We start from the raw sequence: 15,399 nt of genomic DNA, 5'->3' as shown, positions 1-15,399 counted from the left end.
GCTCCAGAGACGCCGTTTTGCCCCGGGCCAGCCGCCTTCAAAGGCTCCCGGTCCTCACGCAGGCAGGCAGCCTGCGCGACGCCGGTTCTGCAGAAAGGCGGCAGAGGGCAGGCAGCTGCACCCCGCTTGCCCCTCTAGTGCCTGGCAATTCCTTCGGGGAGGAGCGGGGCGGCGTGCGCACGACCCGGGCAGCCCGCGCGGCTGCATACTCAGGGCTACCTGCGCGCTTCACCTGCGTGAAGCTAAGCTGAGGCGTCTCCTGTTGTGCTAACCCAAAGAAACAATAAGGGCGGGGAGGGAGAGAGGAAGGAAGGAAGGAAGGAAGGAAGGAAGGGAGGGAGGGAGGAAGGAAGGAAGGAAGGAAGGAAGGAAGGAAGGAAGGAAGGAAGGAAGGAAGGAAGGAAGGAAGGAAAACAGGAGAAGGAGCTTCTCCCAATTACTGCACTGGTCCAGTCCTCCCTCCTCCCGGGCTCCCTGCTCACAGCCTGGCTGCGAATTCAATGGACGCTGCACGGAGCGGGGGTTGGGGGGCGAGGACCCTCTACCAGGAGCAGCGCCTTCTCCTCGCTCAGGAGGGGCAACCCTGGTCTGCCCAGAGCGGTGCCTCTGCGCCTCTCCACCGACCCGGGCCACTGCGCTGGATGTCTCGGCGCCTGTTTACAGGCTGGGGGCTAATTGACTTACTGACCGTCGCTTCCGTGTTTCTGGAGCCGAGCAGATCTTCCCTTCCGACACCGCCTTGCACTCGGTCCTCCTCCTGGTGCGGAGCCTCGCGGGCGGGTTGCTTTCTGGGCCACGACACTGACGCAGGTAGCCCCCTCCCCAATACGCACTTTTGCCGGGCTGGGGTTCCCCGCTGCTCTCCCTTCCCACCGGTCGACTTTGAGCCCAGGCAGCTGGCAAACACCTGCTGCGGATAATGGCGGTGGAAGGAGAGGAGGCTCAACCTGCCCAATGCCGCCCCCTGCGCCGTCGCTTTCCGCACCCCCCTTCCTGCTCCCCTGCCCCGCGTGCGCTGGGGCTGGTCTTGCGTTTATAGCTGCCCTCATCAGAAATACTTCCAGGGCAGCCCGCAAGCAAAACGACAAGGCAGCCATGGACCACAGGTGAGCCAGCTTGCGTGCAGCAGGTAAGAGAGCAGAGGTGCCCTGGGATAGCGCTCAGGATGTGCGGGATGGGATGCCACCTTCAGAGTCGAGGGCAGGCTTGGAGAAAGGAGGGCTCCTGGTGGGGCAGAAGGATGCTCTCAGGTCCCCCCGCTGCCCTCTGCCAGATGGACCAGCTGCCCATCCCGGGTCTTCGAAGGGAGGGAGTGGCTGGGCCGAGCCAGACCCAGACCCCGCTGGTCTCTTCCACAGCCCTAATGTTGTCTATGATCCTGCAAAAAGGGGGCCTGCCCCCAAACCTGGCACAAGGGATCATGTCGCCGTGTAAGATTAGCATCCCTTCCCTGTCCCTCCCAAAGGCGCCTGCCCTCAGTCTGCGGGGGAGGGCTGCCTAATGGAGTTGGGGGACGTTGCCTTCTCTGGGAAAAGGTCCTCCCCATGCCCTTGTTGGCAACCCAGGAAACACTCCAGCGCAGTGGCTGTTTTGGGCTACTTTTTTTAGCCTTGTTCAACCTGCTGTGCAGCCAGGATGAGGGTGCGGGTGGGGGTGGGGGTGGGGGAGAACAGCTCTCCTGCCAGCCCGTGCCTGCCTGGGCCTTCCCAGGAGAGGGACGCTGTTTGTCTTGCTCATCGCAGACCAGGGCTGGGCTGTCGAGGCCCAGCTAGCCCCTGCCTGCCTGCCTGCCTGCCTGCCTGCCTGCCTGCCTGCCTGCCTGCCTGCCTGCCTGCCTGCCTGCCTGCCTGCCTGCCTGATGTGCGAAACAAGCGATGCAAATCTCTCTGGGTTAACCAAAAGTAAAAAGTTTATTAAAAGCGTTTGCAAAGGCTGGTGGGCTTCACAGTGTGCAAGCGGGAAGCCACACCCACATACAAACTCTGGCATAATTATATACATTCCCGATCGCAAGTCATTCCCCTTTTCCCCATTGGCTCAGGTGCTGTGGGTGTGCACTCTTTCCAGCCGCTCTACGATTTCTTCCTGGTCCCTCCCACCTCATCCATTGCATGTTTATGGTAATTGCTCAAGGCTTCAGCTAATTGCATTATACTGATAAAGATTGCTCCAAATTAATTTTTATTTACATTGTCCCACACAAGGAGACAACTTCCTCTCCATCTGCCACTATTTGATAACCATAACACTTAACACTACTTCCTTATTTCTCACACTGAGAGCAGCCAAGTCTGCCACATGGGGTGCGGGGGGCAGACCACAGCTGCAAACCACCCCTGAGAGAGCAGAGCAGAGCAGAGCAGAGTACAGCAGCGAGGCAGGGTGTCCTGCCAGGGCCCGTCTTGTGTGGCCCCGGAGGAGAGGCCCTTCGGAAGATCCCTGCTGCTGGGGGGGAGGGGGGAGACCAGCTGGTTCACAGGAAAGGGCCCTTTATGTGTGGCCCCTGGCTGTGGAACATGCTCTGTGGGCTTTGTCCACATGCCCCAGGGCTGCTTCTCCCAAGCTTTTAATTGTTAACATTTATTAATGCTGTTTCTTTGAGTCCTGATTTATGGACTGTGTTCTGTGGTAGTTTTTCCTGGGTTTTGTTTTTGTGCACACTGCCCAAATTTCTAGTGATTTCGGCCATTTAGAAAAAAGATTAAGATTTGATTTTTGTCTGGATTTTACTTGTATAAGTGCTGGCTGGCTTAGAGGGTCAAGCAAACTTATGAACTCAGGAGCAAACAGTGAATGCCTCTGTGCCACAGCCACAACACCAGAAGAGGCCGGAGAGGCGCACCTGGCCCTCCCTGCTTCTCTCTGCCCGCTCCTGCTCCTGCTCCTGCTCCTGCTCCTGCTCCTGCTCCTGCTCCTGCTCCTGCTCCTGCTCCTGCTCCTGCTCTGGCTGGTGGAGGATTGCCTGCCAGCTCCAGCCCTTTGCCTTTGACTCAGAGGAGACCATAAAAAACGAAGGAGATCAGCTCGTTTCGGAACAGAGAGCAGATTTGGGAAACCATTGTTAAAAGGCTAGAAAAGAAAAAAGGGGAAATCTGTTGTTCATAGAATGATGGAGTGGAAGAGTTGGGAGGGACTTTGAAGATCACCTAATCCAGCCGCCATCGGAAAAACTCCGGCGGGGGGAGGCCGCCACCTCCCAAGGCAGCCGCTCTCACTTCTTCCTGATGTCCAGCCGAAATCCACCTCCTCTTAACTGAAGCCCCTCTTAAGTTTCTCGCTCTGCCTTCTGGAAGAGCCCTGGACAGTCCTGCCCTGGCTCCTCTGTGGGAGCCCTTCCCATGCTCCAAGCCTTCTCTGCCCGGAGTTCAGGGTGCCAACTCCCCCCACAGTTCCTCGTCCGCTGTCCTTCTGGGCCCTTCATCATCTGGGGTGCTCTCCTCCACACAGCGCCCAGAACTGGACGACATATTCTAGCTGTGGTCTGACCAAGGCAGATAGAGAGGAACTGGGAGAGGCTGTAGGCGCTGCCACCCTGCCCCTGGGCACCCAGGCTTGCCTTCTGTTCTGGTTCCCAGATAAACCAGGGGAGAAAGAGAGGGGAGTTTTACGCTTTCTCACAGGAGTTCTCGTGAGGGGTGGAAAGGAAGTAAAAGGGGCAGATGTGTTGGCAGGAAGGAAAGGGAAGAGCTAGTTAAGCCCTGGAGTGGGGTGGGGTGCGAAGAGAAGGCTGGTGATCAGTCAAGACTGAGAAATGTTCCAGGGTGGCCCAGAAGATCAGAGAAGAAATGGAGAGGGGGAAAGACCATCTGTGTCAGGGGACTGTATTCCCCAAGAAGACAACATCCTGCCAGTCTGAGAGATTCCCAGCCAAGGGTAATTAACATCCTTGGCTAACTCCAAGAAGGGAGGGAGTTGTAGAAATAGTTACACACCTAGCAAGATAGACTTTACCAGATGCAGAAGCTTTACCTCGCCAGTAGAGAAATAGTTAATTTTAAACACTTGAACAGGCAGACATGGATTACTGTTTTATTGCCCGCTTACTGCAAAAACTGCAGGGAGGCATAAGGATGGGTAGAGGGATGAAAGAGATGTGTATTGGAATACCTTCGCTCAGATGATGCTTGACTTAAAGGAAGCTGCATTGCTGAAAGAAGTGGTCTTAATTTTATGCCCAGAAGCTAATAGGAAGCATACTCACGATCATATTCTCTAATCCTTCATCCAAATTGTTTATAAATATATTGGGCAGTTCACGGCCTAGAGGTATGCCCCCAACACTTCCAGCTTGATGCAGAGCCATTGACGTACACCCATGATGGAGATCAGGTGGACAGAGGGACCGAAAGGGGGAGATTCCACTGACGGTGAAGGAGGCTTCATGTGATCTGCGAGGGATAGACAGCGTTGGCCACCTGCCTGGAGGCGCCCCAAACTGCCCCTGCTAGGAATGCATACGTGTCTTTACTGGAGAAAGAAAGTGGTCTGAGGGTAGAGTTTCTCCTCTGCAGCACCTCAGGGAAGATGGGAAATTCCTGAGCAGGACGGAAAGGAGGGTTGGAGAAGGGAAGGGAATACCAGAGAACAGAAAGGTGAAGATGCAGGACCCCCAAAGGAGCAAACATTAGTAGGTGTAACCAAAGCTATATATGCAGGAGAATAAGGTAGCTCTTGTGGTAGCAGGTAAGGCGCCCAGAACAGAGTGGTGGCAGGGAGGGGCACAAGCGATAAGGAACACAGGCTGCGGAAGAATGAGAAACCAGCTCTTCTCGTTCAAAGGGCCCCCTCGCACAATCCCCAGACAAAGAAGCAGGTGGGAATAGTGGCGTGTGGTCAACGGCAAGGTTATTCTTTTCCTAAATCAACCACTGTTTGTTCCAAACAAGGTGTGCAGGAAAGATGATGCTATGAAGTTTGTAACTAATGTGATAAAATGCTTGCTTGCTGGCTAACTTCTGTCTTCTTCTCAGGTCACAGATCAATAAAACCTCAAAGCAGTCTTCAGCTGTTGGGTTATTGCAGTTAATTGGGAATAAAGGTGTCAGAAAACGACAGACACGGGTTCGGTTGTCCAGTAGACAGAAGTTTTTTATTGGGCACGTTTGCAAAGGTGGGTCCCTCCCGCAGCAATGGAGGAACCCCGAAAGAAGGTCTGACAGGTTTTTTATACCCCCTATCTGTCCTCCCCCTCCTAAGAGGGCTTGGCTCACAATCTCACCTTTTTTACCGCCCCGGAGCGCCGCTAATTAACCGCAAAACCGCAGACATTCCACTCAATCAGCGCAATACACATTCCAATCCCCACTTGACCCGACAGCCGCCCCCTGCCGTTTCTCTCCACTCTGGTGCGAACGTGCCTCTTGCCTGCAGTCTTTCCTCCCTCCTGCCGTCCCTCTCCACTCTGGGGCGAGTGTGCCTTCTGCCCATCCTCCCTCCTGCCGTCCCCCCCAAGGCTGCCCCATGGTGCACAGCGCTCTCCCCTAGCAAACATGGTTCGTTTGAGGCCCTCACTTCTCCCTGCCTTCTCACAAAGGGACATTGTTCCTACAATTCTGGGGTCACGAAAAGGGTGCTGAGATCAACAGATGACCATGGAATTGATGACCGTGGCTGATTTTAGCAGGTTCTCCCCTTTCTGTCTTACCTGGCAGGTCCAAACTCCGACCCAGCTGAAGGGAAAAGATCAAGCTCAGCAGTGGGGACCCATCATACCCCAGGGTGCTGAGACATCGGAAGGAGATAAGTGGCAGCTGCCTGCCCTCGCCCTCCTTGGTAGGACGTCTCATCTGCGATCTCCTCTGCGGGGAGCGCGTGGGAGCGAGAGAGCCTTCCCAAGCAAGAATCAGGAGGAGACTTTGTGAGCTACAGCATGAGCCCACGGAAGATTATGCCTTGAATAGCCGGAAAAGGGGCTGCCAGACTCCTCCTGAGTGGGAGGTACATTGACTAACAGGGCTCTCCTCCCTCAGCGTCTATCCAGCTGACTAAAACCGGGTCCAGCAGGAAGCAAGTCTCAGTCTAGCCCTGGCTGGCTGGCTGTCCTCGTCTCAGCAGAGTCTCCGAGATAGTTTTCCCTGTGTGTGAGAAGCTGTGGATTTTCTTAGCCATGGTAGGGCAACTATAGGTGACAATGGGAGGCGGCGGCGGCGGCGGCGGCGGCGGCGGCGGCGGCGGCGGCAGAGCACTCAGAATCATGCTGTAACTTAGGCTTTTTTAAAAGCGGGAACGAATAAACCAAAAGGAGCTTTGAAGTGTCCATCCCAGGGTCATTTTGACAAAGACAGACTGGCCTATTTAGGAAGGAAATTACAGAAGGGCACTGGAGAAACGGAGAGGAAGGTGTAGTATGTGGAAGAAGGGAAGCTAATCCTCCGCACGGACTGCGCAATCGTAAGGGTGCAGCAGAGAGCAAGAGAGCCCTCCAGGAGTCTTGCACGCTCCATGCACCCACGGAGGGCTGCGCTGCCCTTTCCCTCCCTGGCTCGTTCCAATGAGTGCTGTGAGCACTGCCATTCACAGAAATTAACTCAGCACAGAAAAACAAATTCCATGTCATTCCAGAAACCAGTTGCTTTGGGTCTTGGAAATGGGCTTATTTGTTTTATAATGGCTATATGGTGATTCCTCTTGCTTTCCTTTGCTCTTCCTTGAATTTGGGGGCATCTGCTACAGTTCCTGTTAAAAAGATTGCTACCGTAAGGTTTCCCACATATAGACTGGTGGCAATTTTTTGGGAAAGGTGGGGAAAGGATGTAGAGGATGAAGAAGTGGGAGAAGGTAGGCATACCAAAAGCAGAAAATAGGTGTTCAACCAAGTCCGGTCTTGTTTAAGAGAAAGAAGACACACACACACACACACTGCATGGGTCACCAAAAGGCAGATTCGACTAAGGCAAGAGACTTTCCTTGAAAATCAACCAGTAATAAGGCAGAAGGGGAAATGGTGGCTTAAGTCCTCCCTGAGCACTCAGATCCTCTGCCCCAAAGAGGACTTCCCTACAAGCTCTCACTCTTAACATGGGTATCATTTTACAGCTTGTACCTTTGCAACTCAAAGAAGAAAAGTTGGGGGGGGGGAAAGAAAGAAACAGGAGTGCAACCATTAAGAGGTGGCCAAATCTTATTTGCCAATTCTTATTTAAATTTACCGGCTCCTAAGCTGTCCTTTGTTTATGGAGGAATTTTTAAAAAATAGAGCCTCCAGCAGCCACAAAGCCGGAAGTGGCAGGAGCTCTGAAGAAACAAATTCATAGCTGATGGGAAAGTCTACTTCCAGATAAAGCAGTGGACTTGCCAGCGGTGCACAGGAGAATACGTCCAACCTTAGATGGCCCTGCGAACTGCTTCATTGCCGATACTGCAACACTCAGTTACAGAAGAAGAAAGGCAAACTCGCTAGTGCTGGAACCCAGGAGGCGTCTGTCAGAAACACCGGAGAGGTCCCTTAGCAATTAAGACCGCTGTCATTTCCTTTCGTCTCCGGCACAGACCTCGGTTGCAGTACTGATGATAAATGATGGTTCATAAGCAAGTCATTTTCAACCTGCATGAGATGGGGATGCTGAATAATGCTATTGGAAATATTTTTTCATTGCAATCCTTGGGATTGCGAACTTAAAATCCCGAGTGTTCCATAACATTTGGGGTAACGATTGCTTTGCTAATAGTTGTCTGGGTTTGTAATTTCTCTCATGGATGCCCTGTCAAACAGATGGCTCTTTCTCAAGCTCTTCCTGTCATTTCATTGCCCCAGAGTTATGCTCTTTGCAACAGGTCAAGGAAGAAGTTTAAAAGCTCTTCAAACCTTAGACAGACTGTTGCCTTAGAAGTGAAGGGCAGACAAATGGTAGTTGAGATTAACGAGATTGGCCAGCGTCCTGCGTGGCCTGGAGTGCTAACTGGATCAGGGCAGCGGTGCTTCCCACTGTCATCCTTTCAGTTGCTGAAGCTATGTCAGATGCGACACATGGATCCACAAGTCCTTCTCTGATTGGACATTCTGAACCAAGGAAGCAACCAGGTTGTTTCGGGTTCAAAACAGGGAGAATTGCTATGTGGTTTGCTCCTCTAGCTTCTAAGCTGTACCCTCAATTTGGCTCGAGGTTTGTACAAACTTCATACTATAGTCAATCCAGGAGGTCAGAAACCCTGATTACGGGGAACAGTTCCCTTCTGTAAGAAACCTAGTGGCATTGTGCACTAGAAGGAATCTAACAAGCATAGAAAGAATCTAACAGGTTGGGAAGAGGACCCCAGTTTTGGCTTCAGGGACACTCTATATGCCATAGCTCTAGTAGCAAGGTGGAATAACCGTGGCATTAGGCTGATCTTTACAAACCAGGATTCCCTTCAGCTTGTCTCTTTTACATTGGGTCTGGTAAAACAATGACAGATGTAGTGGAGGGTAGTTGTCTAAGGAAATGATGCTAGAACTATGAACTCATCCTATGCCATTTAGAGCAACAGACATCAGCTCTTCTATCAAGTTTTAATTTCTTGGTAGTTTCTGTTGAGACCTCCTTGTTTAATTTCTTTGCTAACTCAGTTGGGCTTATGTGCAAGCTGCAAATGGAAATTATTTATTTCTCCTTTCCCAAGCAAAGTGGCACCTGTGCAAATGCACTCCCTGTTAGCGTATGTGAGCGTGAATACTATGATCCTGTAAATTCATGCATTTTTTTCTCTCTCTCAGCTGGAGTCTGGCTTCGTTTCAGCAAAAATCTCTATATCTGTACCTTTTTTCATGGCTGAGACTCCCCAGTTTTCTCGGCCGCTCTGTGAACTCCAGGCGTGGATTCCTTTTGCTTTCCATTCCTGTCTCTCATGGGAAGCCCAGAACGGCAAGCAGCTGCAATACTATGTGATATCCTTAAGAACGCAGTGTTTATTAACATGCCTGGGGACGACTAATGGGTTGAAGAGAGAAAACAGAAGATTCAAGCATTTCCTTCTCTCTCCCACTTCTGCAGAATCTTTGTAGAGGCCGTCTATATTAAAGCCTCTGTTTTGCACCTCAAGGAAGGTGTCTCTAATGCTTTCTCCCCGTGAAGGATGGCTGTCTGGTTGTAACGCCCTTTCTTCTCCATTTCAGAAGTGCTGCATTGCTCAAGTTGTGCTACTTTTTCAATTTTCCCCCAAGGGCCGCTCATTCAGGCATAAGTGGGCGAGAACCACAGATGACCTGGAGTGGTTGCATGCAAACATCTGTAACAAAGCAAAGTGGGTTTGACCTGAGAGAGCTTGAACCTCACAGGCTGAGGAAGACATTGGCTGGGAACCAGGAGAAAAAGCTCTCCATGCCAGAATTACCTTAGATGGGGTTTTAGCAGCCCAAGGGGGGAGAGTGTGCTGTGCCAGGGAAGGAAGGTGGCACCCGCACTGCAGCTTTGGAGGGGAGCAGAAACAGGCCACAACTTGAGGCTTTGGCAAATCAATGGATCCGCCACAGGCTCCAAAAGGAACCTCACCCTGGGATTTGTCCTGGCTAACCTTTTGGATACTAGATGTAGGAAGCTGGCTGAGAAGGATAACAACAGCACAGATGACATGACCCAGCCAGGTTGCGAAACGTCTGCAAACCAACCGCCAAGCTCGGAGAGCACCAAGGACTCCACTGCTCAACCCTGAGCTACAGAGATTCTTCTCTTCTAAAGGATACTCATATTTGGAGTGACGCTCTTATTTGGTCTGGTTTGTGGGTATGTATTTCTCCAATGGTGCGCTAATGCTAGATTAACCCAGAGGGTTTCCATGAAGCAGGCTATCCTTTGTGCCATCTCCAGGAGCCACAAGACACCAACACTATAGAAGAAGAAGAAGAGGAGGAGGAGGAGGAGGAGGAGGAGGAGGAGGAGGAGGAGGGAAGAAGAGGAAAAGGAAGAGGAAGAAGGAGGAGGAGGAGGAGGAGGAGGAGGAGGAGGAGGAGGAGGAGGAGGAGAAGAAGGAGAAGAAGAAGAAGAAGTCGTCCAGCAAGATGTTATTCAGTTAATGCAAATGACAATAAAATATGGCTGTTCTTAATCCAAGAACCCGAAAGGGGAATAGCAGCATCGCAGAAATCAGCAGACATAAGCAAAACGCCTAGAACAAGCTAGAGGCCATGACTGTAGCACATGAGGCTATACATATATAAGAAATAAATACATAAATAAAAATAAGGTACACGAGACAGAATAACTGATGAGGAGCACGAGCGATACGAGAATCAGAAACAAGCTCTTTTTGTTCAAACCTATGTCTTGTACGATTCCCAGAGAAAGAAGCAAGTCAGAATGCCTGAGCGATGGCAAGGTTCTTTTTTTCCTAAACAGCCATTGTGTAAGGACCTGCAATGCTCAGTTCCCAACAAAAGCAACTCCCATTGAAACCGATGTAGGTTCAAAGTTCATTTATTCAGGGCTAGTGTATAGTTCTAGAGCATTGCTGAAACTAAAAGCCCGCACACACCAAACTTAATTTTACCCCCTTTTTCCCTTCACCTCCCCCCTTCCATCCCATAGTCCTTTTTGTACATGTCACCGGGTTTCTTCTGGTCTCACGCTGGTATGACCTTGGGCATTCCTGAGAAACAGATAACAGTCCGTCTGTGCCTAATGGTTAACCTCTCAATCTCCCCCCCCCCTTTCTTGTAATGGCAGAAACGAAGCAAGCAAGCTAGCAAGATGATTGATTGATTGCGAGGCTTCTGACGCATTGCTTGTTCCTCATAATATGTGCAGAAAAGGTGATGAAATGTTGTTTGTAAGGAGCTTGATAAAATGCTCACTTGCTCTCTTCTGTTTTCTCCTCTAAGGAGCACCCTATGATCACAGATCAATACAACTTCAATTGTTGGTTTATTTATTAAGTTTATTTATACTTCTTTTTATATCATAAAAGCAAAATGTACTTTGCTTGGCATGGTTTATCTTTTATTAATGTTATATTGAGCATTACTTGTATAACTTCAGTCATTCTTTGTCCACTTAGTAATCACATTGTAATTCTCTGTCCACAAAGATATATTTTAGAAAAGATAATGTTTTAAATAAATAAAATATTAAAAAAATAAAACTTCAACACCATCTCCAACTGTTGGTTTATTGCAGCTCATTGGGATTAAGGAAACAGCGTTCCTAGAAAGTCAAGTGGAAGCAATGACCCGGGGAGGGAAGAGGGCCCACTTCAGACCTCACCCTGGGAGACCTGAGCAACCTTCCCCAGGCCCGCCCTCACAGGACAGGTAGGAGACTCCTGGGCCCCCACAGGTCCAAGAAACCCAAGAACCAGGAAGAAGCAGCAGCAGGAACAAGGAGAGGAGGAGGAGGTGGTGATGGTGGTGGTGGTGCTTCCCTCCTGATAGAAACCAAGACTGCAGTGTGTTAATCTGACACGATGCAACAGGAGTATACCGTGTATCCCAAATATGATGGACAAGCTTCTGAAGTTCTTCGAACACACGGATGACTGTCCATCCCTGCTGATGGCTGGTGAGCTTAGGATACAAGAACCAATAGAAGTGAATATGTGTCGCTCAGGGTTGAACTGTGGCATCCTTGGGGTTCTCTGAGCTTGGTTGCTTTCTTGCAAAGGTTTCAGTACCCGGCTAGGTAAGATCTTCAGTGCTCAAGAACCACTTGGATTTCTGGAAGGGTCTTTTCTGCTAGTTGTAGGGTAATGTAACAAATCTTGAAAGCGAAACCAAAGTCACATTCCCACACAACTTACTCCTAGTATAATTAAGGTGGAGTTACTGCCTTTCTCATGCTTCTAACTCTCCTGGATTCAAAAATCTCTTCTGTAATGGCCCTGCCCCACCCCCCCACCCCAGCTCCCTTGCTGCTCCCCATCACACCCAAGTATCTGGGGACAAAGAGCACTGGTGGGAGAGACCCTGAGTTGATTTCCAGCAACTGGGAGACCCCGGCCAGAAAGGTGAAGGATCTGGGAGAGTAAGTACTGCTTTTGTCCATCCTCTGAGTCGGGGTCTTGGGGTAAGCAGAGAGAATAGGATCCTGGAAGGGAACCGCTGCCTACATACAGTAGGTGGTGTGGATGAGAAGGCTCTGGGTTCCTCAGCCATGGACGGCCCTACCTGCCCCTGACAGGGTGCAGAATTTAAGAAGAGATACAGCAACTCAGCTTGTTACTCTCTTCCTCCACCCACCGCATATAGGAGGCAACATGGCCAGAGATGGCAGTCACCATGTTTGTCTTTCTCCTAGAAGAGAAAACAGAGTTCATCCAGGCAAAGTATCAGTGTGGAAGTTCTGAAAGCAAAGACTGGTGAACTGGAGGCCAGAGTATCCCTTGCCTTGAATACTGGTGAAGATGTCATTGCTCACCACAAGCAGGAGAGCAAGCTGGTACAGTACTTCCAGCGTCTCCAAAGGATGACCACGAAGGCAGCTGGCAGCACGTCAGAAGCAGGCCTTGCCATCCAATTCCAAGCCTCCGAGGAATCTCCTACCAATGTGAGTGAGCTAACAAGAGCCCGCCGCGCAAAGCCCTGTCCCCCGTCCCAAGTGGAAGCGCTCCATTGCCAGGATCCAGAAGGAGGAAAGGAAGGATGCGAGGCTAGGCAGCTTCCTCTGGAGAGGCACATTGGGTCGTCCAGATCTTTCCTCTCAAGGTGGGTTTGTCTTCCGGATACCAAATCCAAAATGTCAGAGAAAGACCACAAGCTCCTCGGACCTTCTGGTTGCAGGCCTTCCCACAAACTGTTTGTGCAGAGCGCAGCAAAAACTCCAGGAAAATATTAGCCATGAAAGCAAACACAATGCAATGTCCATTTCTTGTTTCCCAAAGAAATCCAGTCAGAAAATACATACTAACTGGTGTTTATTGATAAAAATGCAAAAACTCCATAAAATGCAAATATCATACAAAATATAAAGAAACACACATCTTCTCATTATATTGTAGCATCCAAGACTTATTAGCAACACAAGGTTAACAAAATCTTAGAGAAGAGGTTCACTACTTGGTAATTTGTTACAACTACGTAGCCCATAAAACCTACATAGTGGCTAACACTAAAACAACTAACAACTACTCTGAGAGGCTGAACATTTTTCTCTCCTTGTATTATAGCTCTATGCCACCCCCACTGGGTACCTAGCATACACACGCCAATAGGTGGCAGTAAATAGCACAATACACAACACACAATAACAGGTGTTTTTCACATGATCTCTGTAGCCAAAATATTATTTGTTATTGTTGTAAAGATAACGGGATGAATCCTTTCCCATGAGAAAGAAAATCCTGACATCGTCCACATAGGCACAGAGGACCCTGCGAGACGTGGCCTCCTGCCACTGCCGGCTCATGGGTATACGGCGCCCCATGAATCCCACCCATGGAACACTTGGCGGGTTCTCCTCGTTTCGGAGGAACAGGCGACACCAGAGAGGAGGAAGCAGGGACTGGTTGTTTATCCGGAATGAATGCCCCGTCTGACGTTCACCAGGCCAATGATCAGAGTGCTGAGAGCATCTGGGTTAAGACAGAAGCACAAGCTGGCAGAGAGGACCCTTGCTAGGCGTCTACCACACAGCCTCAAACCAGGTAGAAGAGGCAGAGGAGGGTCTATTAAAGCAGACCACTGAAGCCTAAAAATGAAGTTCTGATGGGACATCTGCAGGAAGACCGATTCTGCCCAGCACAAGATGTCAGATAAATCCTTGCAGTGATGATAATTTTATCTTTCAAAAAAGTAAGATGGCACTAAGAAATCTGCTAACTTGAATTTAAAGATTGAAGGCAAAAGGAGAAGAGGACAGCAGAGGATGAGATGGTTAGATAGCATCACTGAAGCAATGAGCATGAAACTGAGCAAACTCAGGGAGGCAGTGAAGGACAGGAAGGCCTGGCGCAATATGGTTCATGGGGTCACGAAGAGTCGGACACGACTTAACGACTAAACAACAACAAACTTGGATTTGGTCCCCAATAACAGGGAAGAGTTGACTGAAGACAATGAAGTAGTCGGAACTTTGAGTGCAAGCAACCGCGCAATCTGAAAGAGTTCTTGATTTTAACAAAAAGCTTAATGAAAAACAGTCAAAAACAAACCAGCAAGGCTGATTTTCATAAGCCAAGAAGCATAGCAGGGAAGTTGCCACGGAAATGAAGGCAAAAGTGTTGTAGCCCGCAGAGCCTTCCTGCGAAGGAAGTTGAGGGTGGTGCAGTCTCAAACCAATTCCAACGAGGAAGATGACAAGGAGACACGGTGGTTGAAGAGGCAGCTCGCAGAGGAGCGGAAGCTAAAGGAGGAGGCTTATCGGAAATGGAGGAAGAGCTAAAGACCATCTCGGAAGTGTAGGAATGAGGTCAGGAAGGCAAAGGTGGGAATGAGCTAACAGCAGGAGAGGCGGAATCCAGCAAAGAGGGCTCCCCAAATACGTCAGCGGCAAGAGAAGGCAAAAGGAGGCGGTGGGCTCACTGCTTGATTGTCACAAACGGTCAGCAAAAGCAGAGCAACCCGGCCCCTCTTTTGCCTGTCTCTGCATCCAGAGGTAACGGAGATTTGAGGAGCCCAGACGGGGAATGGCCTCAGCAGGGAGGGCACAGGCCAGTAAGGATGCGGAAAGGCTCTTCTGGCTAATCCAGAGGCCTCCGGTCTCCAGGCCCTGATGAAATACGCCCTAGAAGGCTGAAGGCCTAAAAGCTGCAGGTAGTCCTTGCTTAACGGCCATTTGTTTAGCAGCTGTTCAAAGTTACAACAGCGCTGAAAAAGTGACAACCAGTCCTCGCACTTACAACTGTTGCAGTGTCCCTGCAGTCATGTGATTGCAATTTGGGCACTTGGCAACTGTCATGCATTTACAATGCTTGCAGCATCCTGCGGTCACGTGATCGCCATTTGTGACCTTCCCAGCTGGCTTCCGACAAGCAAAGCCAGTGGGCATGCCAGCAGGAGGTCTCAAGTCACAGTCATGTGATTTCTCGCTTAACGGCCACAGATGATTCATTTAACAACAGCAACTGGGGCTACTGGAACTGCTAGCAGAGCAAAACAGCTCCAACCTAGGGCCCCGGAGGGCTTGTTCATGTTCCAATTCTGGAGAGGTGATCTTGGGGACAGCTGGTCTTGTCTCTCACAAGGGGCAGGCTGGCACCAGTCTACCATCCTGTCAGACCTCTGGAGACAAGCCTAGGGCCCCATCCAGCACCCTGGTGAGAGAGAGGCCCCCCAATGCCTTGGGAAGTCAGCGAATGTCTGCCCAGAACACACCAGAGACCCGGGGGTCTTCCCCAGCTCCTTCTCCGGCCCGGCAGCCATTCAAGCCCGGCAGAGGGAGAGAGACCCCACCCCAAGGCTAACAGAAAAGGAAAAGGGGAACTCCCCTCCCCCCCAGCACACGGCATTGCTCTAAAGGCAACGCCACGGAAGACGGGGCTCTTCGGCGGAGTGAC

The 15,399-nt window shown here is 50.5% G+C and overlaps 1 long non-coding RNA gene across 2 annotated transcripts; it reads left to right on the top strand.

Moving 5' to 3' along the window:
* The first annotated feature begins 347 nt into the window (after positions 1–347).
* LOC148214710 (uncharacterized) lies at positions 348–7,054 on the top strand. 2 transcript variants are annotated; one of them, XR_015797527.1, is made up of 3 exons: positions 348–1,129; positions 4,971–5,110; positions 5,652–7,054. It is a non-coding gene; the product is annotated as an uncharacterized LOC148214710 (long non-coding RNA). The 2 variants fall into 2 exon arrangements; XR_015797526.1 differs by having other exon boundaries at positions 350–1,106.
* The last annotated feature ends 8,345 nt before the right edge of the window (positions 7,055–15,399 follow it).

This window comes from Python bivittatus, unplaced genomic scaffold (genome assembly GCF_059951505.1).
Source record: "Python bivittatus isolate LINGU-HERP-01145 unplaced genomic scaffold, Pbiv_v1 ctg000590_np1212, whole genome shotgun sequence".
Lineage (NCBI taxonomy): Eukaryota > Metazoa > Chordata > Lepidosauria > Squamata > Pythonidae > Python > Python bivittatus.
This window is presented reverse-complemented; position numbering and strand designations above follow the sequence as displayed.